This window comes from Diospyros lotus, chromosome 5, assembly GCF_014633365.1.
Source record: "Diospyros lotus cultivar Yz01 chromosome 5, ASM1463336v1, whole genome shotgun sequence".
NCBI classification, from domain to species: Eukaryota; Viridiplantae; Streptophyta; class Magnoliopsida; order Ericales; family Ebenaceae; genus Diospyros; species Diospyros lotus.
This window is the reverse complement of record NC_068342.1, coordinates 22622596-22628691: the sequence shown is the minus strand read 5'-3', so window position 1 is coordinate 22628691 and position 6096 is coordinate 22622596.

The following is a 6096-nucleotide window of genomic DNA, read 5'->3' as shown; positions in this document are numbered from 1 at the left end:
CCTCCAGCCATCACCAACCCAAACGCACAGAGTTGCCGCTGCGTGCGGCCGCCATTGCCAGCTTTTGAAGCTCTTGGTGTGCCTCCGCCTCAGCCACGGCCGTCCGCTGCTTTTAGCTTCGCTGCTACCACCGCCTTTGGCTACCTCGCTTCCCTTAACCACTGCAACAGCAGCTTGAGGCTGCTACTTCCATGGCCGAGTTCGCCCATCAAGCTCTCTCTCTCTCTCTCTCTCTCTCTCTCTCTCTCTCTCTATCTCTCACGATCTCCTCTCCTGCTCTTGGCTTTCTCTGATTTTAAAACTCAAATAGGAAGCTTCCTTGCTCATACATGAATATATACATATTTATATATATATATATTAAACCCCCATATAACTCATAATTCCACTTGAGGAATTAATAATTGCACTTGGGGATTTTATAATTACACTTGGACCCTCCAAGTTTTAATTTAATTATCCTTAAACCACACCAAGACTTGATTTCTTCAAAAATTAATAATCGACTTTACTTGATAAAGCCGATTTCGTCCCTACACCTGCATGTAACCTTTATTCGATTCGAAAATGCTTCAAGGTTACCTTACTCACCAAATTGAACCACCCCTAGGGTCCCCTCAGCTTCCCGGAGGTCCCCTACGACCATTCGGTATTGACACCCACTCAGGCTTATACAGAATTTATTCCAAAAATTATTCTCTATTGGACTGCTTCCAGCATCATTATCCTCACCTCGAGATGCTTACCAATCACTTGCCCTCTTCCCTTGGACATCCAAGTCCCGGGGCACTCCTTGCTGCCAATTCGACAATTTTATTAATTAATTTCTCGAAATTAACCCTTGAACTTCCTAGACCACCCAAGGTCCTATCAAAATAATTAAAATTTATTTATTTTTCAATACCATGTAATACCGGGTATTACATTTGCTGCAAGTTGGAAAGCTAATTACAACAGGTTTTGAGGAAGATCTATAAGAAAATCTGGAGTAGGTAATGTATAAGATTTGAGATAAGATTTTGATGTATAAGATATATATATATATATATGCATTTCATGGAGCACAAGCAGTAACTTGCCTATAAATTGGCAAAGGCTTTGGGAGAAATTGGTGAAAAAAATGCTAACTCAAGGAGATAAGTGTGAGAAGAGAGAGAGCAGAAGATTAAGGGGTAGCTAATAGTGGCGGCTGAAGGCGACGGCCATGGCCGCAAGCAATGATGGGCAGCAGCCGTGGTGGTGCAACGGCGATCGAGTTTGACCAGCAAGAAGCGACAACGGTAGTAGGGAGGTCGACGGTGGCTATGGTGGCGACCAGCGAGGTCAGTGGTGGCTGGACGGGCTGTGTGCGGTGGCGAGCATGGATGTTCAAGTGCAGGGAGGAAGAAGGAAGAAGGAGAAGGCGAGAATGAATAAAGAAAAGAAAAAAAAAAAAGAAAATGGGAAACATTTCCAAAAAATTCTGAAAAATGAAGATTTATTAATTTTTTGAAAAAATTGGCCAAGAAAGTTACTCAAGACACGTAGTTCGAGAAAAAGTATGTATACCGAAAAGGTTGACGAGGCTTCATCGAGCTGAGTAAAATTTTTTAAAAAATTTGAGAAAATCAAGAAAATTATTTTATGAATTGTTATAGAAAAATATTTGAGAAATATTTAGTTTGAATTTATCAAGGAAAAAGTGGTAGAAAATTAAGAGAAATTTAGGAAAAATGTGATATTGAAGTTCTGGATTAAATGTAATGACCAAGGATCGTTGATGAATTAAGATTTGGTTAAGAGTGCGATTTCAGATCTCAGCATGTCAATCGAGGTTAATGGGCTTTCTAGGTCAGGACACACAAACCAAGGAAACCTAAGAGGCTAAGTCAAGGGTACGTTGAGGTTTCAAATTGAGCACATTAGAAGCCTGACACGAGAATCAAGATATTTTGATATACGTTTGAGGTAAGTGGTCCGACCCTAAACCCGATTTTATTTAAATGACTTTATCATGTTGTCATGCCTTGATGTGAATATGTCATGTAGATTGCATTTACATGTTATGATAAAATATGCATATATTCATGATGATATTATTGATCATGCATTGCATATGTTTGAGAGTACAGGTCGGCACTATTACTCCACGAAGAGTGCACCCATACACCTCAGCATGGTAAGGAAGCCGTAAAAAAGAAGAATAGCATTAAGGTGCGGTCGGATCAAAAGAAAGGAAAAGGAAAAAGATATTTTGTATATTGCATCCATGTACGAAATATGATTTTGTACCCTTACTTAGATGATTTATCATTTAATCTAGGCTTTGCCCTTGGAATATTCGAACGTTTCAGAGGGAGATTGTAGCAAAAACAAGGATGAAAGAGGCATGTAATGGCACTTAGTAAAAGTGCATGATGTAATGGTTATATGTGTTATGCTGCCTATGTATTTAAGTTCTGTTATTTTGAATTTTGAATGTTTTGAAGAATGGCGATGTATAACCTTTTATTATAGTTAATGTTAAAGATTAAGGTTCGATTCTTAACTTCTGCATTTGATGTTTATGATGATTCTCATACAAGATAGATGAATGGAAATTTTGGGGTAGATATGAGGAATAATATTGTTAGCATTAGTTTTGAATAGAAAAAAAATTGTTATCCCAAGTTATAACACGCTTGAAAAATGGGGTGTTACAAAAAGCATCATCCATAAAAGATGGACACCATCTATAACAATTTTAGTCCCTACCAGACTAAGAATAAGTCATTCATAAAAGATGGACGCCATCTATAACAATCCTAGTCCCTGCCAAACTAGGAATAAATAAGATAAGCATTATCTACAAAGAATCATAATCTTAGATTAAATAGGATTACTCCATATATACTCTTCTATAAATAGGAAGCATACCTCATCATTCAGGTACGCTCACTTTGATACTTAAACCCTATTTTTGCGCTCAAGCACTCGAAAACTAACTTAAGCATTAGAGGGTTTGCGCAAGAACAGTCTCTCGCGTCTCTCACTATTTGTTTGTTTTGGCAGATCTCTCAGTTCTCAGGGCCACTCGATTCTCTAGGACACTCAGTTCTCAGGGTCACTCGATTCTCAAGGCCACTCGGTTCTCATGGGCACTTGGTTCTTAAAGCCACTCAGTTATTTGAGACCTCTCGATCATTTGAGGTCTCTTGGTTATTTTATGCCTCTCATTCATCAGCAAGTAGCCGCTCATCAGAATCAACGAGTCACCATCTCTCAAGGCCACCTGATTATTTTTGGCCTCCTGATCATTCGCCTTAAAGTCTCCTGATCATCCTTGACGAAGAACATCAAGATCACTTTTTTCCACCTTATAAATCTATTGTTGTATCTTGGCAACAACAAGTTTAAATCATATTAATCAGCTAACATACTTAATTAAGTAATATTTTTTAAATGAGTAAAGAGATATTTTAGTCGAGTAACAAGCATTTTATTCGACTAAAGTCCCTTTAATTGAGAAAAGTCAAAACACTTAAGACATTAATCGATTACTCATTTACATTACTCGAATGATTATAAAGTAATGTTAATCGAGTGACCAAAGAATTAATCGATTAAGAGATATTTTAGTCGAGTAACATATCTTTTTAATCGAGTAATTATTTTGTGACCGTTGTTGCTAGACTATAACAATTAAATTTATTTGCTTAGGAAATAGGCAGAGCAGAGCACCTCGGTAAAATAATGAGGTATGGGATGTAGTTGGGGAACCAACAGGGTATAAACTCTATCCGTTGCTTGAGAAAACTGAAGCTTTAAGGACCCGAATGAGTTTTCGGGGTCTTCGGGGCGGTCAGCCCTGGGGAAGTCTTCAAGAGACCAAGGATAGGAAAGTCTCGAAGACTCTTCGGGGGAAACTTGTGGTTGGTCTTAAGGGATTGTTGTCCCGACTAAGTCTGCAACCACAAAGATAGTCAAAAAGCACAAGGAGATCTTCCCTAAGCGAGCCTTTCAATGCCTAAGTTAGACATTTGTGTCTTGAAGCAGAGTATGCATGTATGCAGTATGTAGAATGTAGATGTATGCGGTATATATGGGTCCTCAGGGGAGTAGGCTTCCGATGAGTTATCTGTAGTTTAAAGTTTGAGTCTTTCGATCTAAGGTCTTAGAGAGATTATGGGTTGAGTGTGGTTCCAAAATGATCCATTTGCCTAGCAGTAGGTGGCTATTTATAGACATTTAGTGGGGTCCACGAATAAGAGTCTTTAGATTCTTTAGGACAATGCATCGGGTGAGGAGGAAGGGCCTAGAGATATCTTTGGGGCAAAATCGCCCCGATGAATGTCTCCAGATGGGTTCGAAAAGTCTTCAAAACCACCGGGTAACTTAGGCTTGGATGACCCCAAGAAAGTCTTTGGGCTATGCAAGGTATAAGGCTCGACCATCCCGAGGACTCTCTGGCGGCCCAAACTCTCATCTTGGGAGACTTTTCGAGGTCCTCAGACATAGCGGGACACTTCTTAGAACTTAGGATTTTTTGAATTTTTTTAGGACACCCCACAACAATGATAGAATTGGACTCAATAGATTAATCAACTAAGGAGTTATTCTTAATTGAATAACGTTTAACTTAATCAATTGACATAATTTTTTAATCGAGTAAATAATACTTTGACTGATATGTACTTAAGAGTTTAATGGACTAAGTGTTAGTCTTTCAAGTAATATCTTAGTTAGTTGAGTAACATGATATTTTAATCGAGTAACAATTCGTGAAATAGAAAGGCACTCAAAGGTTTAATCAACTAAGAATTATTTTATAATCAATTAACATCCTACTTTGTTGAATAACTTGATTTCTTAATCAAGTAACAATTCTTGGACAAAATGGTACTCGAATATTTAATTGATTAAGAAAAATATTTAATCAAGTAATGAAATCCTTTGGCCTAGTATTGCAAGTGCATAATTGAGTAATTTATGGAAACAACAAAGTGGTTAAAAAGTTAATCGATTAAGAAAAGTTTATAATTGAGTATTATCATTTTTAGTCGAGTAACAAATCTAAATAGTTGAGTAATTACTCATGTAGTTGATAATCTTAATTGAAAAAGATTATTCAGTAATCGAGTAATATTTATCTTAATCAATTAAATGTTAAAACCACTCGAGTAACCTTATATCTTACTCAAGTAATAGTTTATCTTACACGACTAATATTCAATGCAAATCTAAAACTATAGTTGTTAAGACTGTATTGTTGTTGGAATATAATAATCAAAACTTGTTTATTTTTGAGAAAACTTAGCAAATTAGTCAGCAAGGCTAAGCGAAAGAACAAGGTCTACTCGAAGGGGATCAATTGAAGGGGTTCCAGAGAAATGATGGCTTCGGAATGAGAAGAGTCTTCAGGTGTGAAAAGTTGTGAAAGGGCTCTAAAGGGAGTTATGGTCTCCAGCTAGTCTGGGTCTTCCGATCTACAAGATAAAAGATAATTAAGAGGTACATGGGGATTTTTTTTACGTATTTATAATTTAATTTAATTACATAACAAATGATAAAAGACTAAAAATAAATTATAGCTTAAATTTTGAAATTTTCAAAATCACTCACCAATAGTCACGTATTCATATAATGGATACAAGATAAATTTTATACGAGTTGCAATACCACGTTATTAACATAATAATATGATGATATTGTTATTACATTGAATATTTTAATAAGTTGGTGGCGATAGATGGGCTAAGTCATGGGCCTGTTCGTGCCTTTATCTCAATGTTTGGGCCAGGCCTTTAAGCCACTGAATAAAGAAGCTAATACCAATTCCCTAGTGTCGAAAACATCCGTGCCCCCCATTCGCATAGACTTTACTTTTACTATATTATATTATATTATCTGCATGACCTATATATAGATGCTTTTTCTGTTTAAAAAAAAGTCTCTGCAGTACACCCAATTATAAATTAAAAGTTGTGTGGCAAGTCAAAGATCCAAATTCCAACAACCCAAAGCATGGCAATATTATCGTTTCATAAGTACAATTATAATATGAAAGTTCTGACCCCCTAGGAACAACTTCTACGTTGATCCCCTGTAGCAACGACTTGGGTTGATTTGGAGCAACCC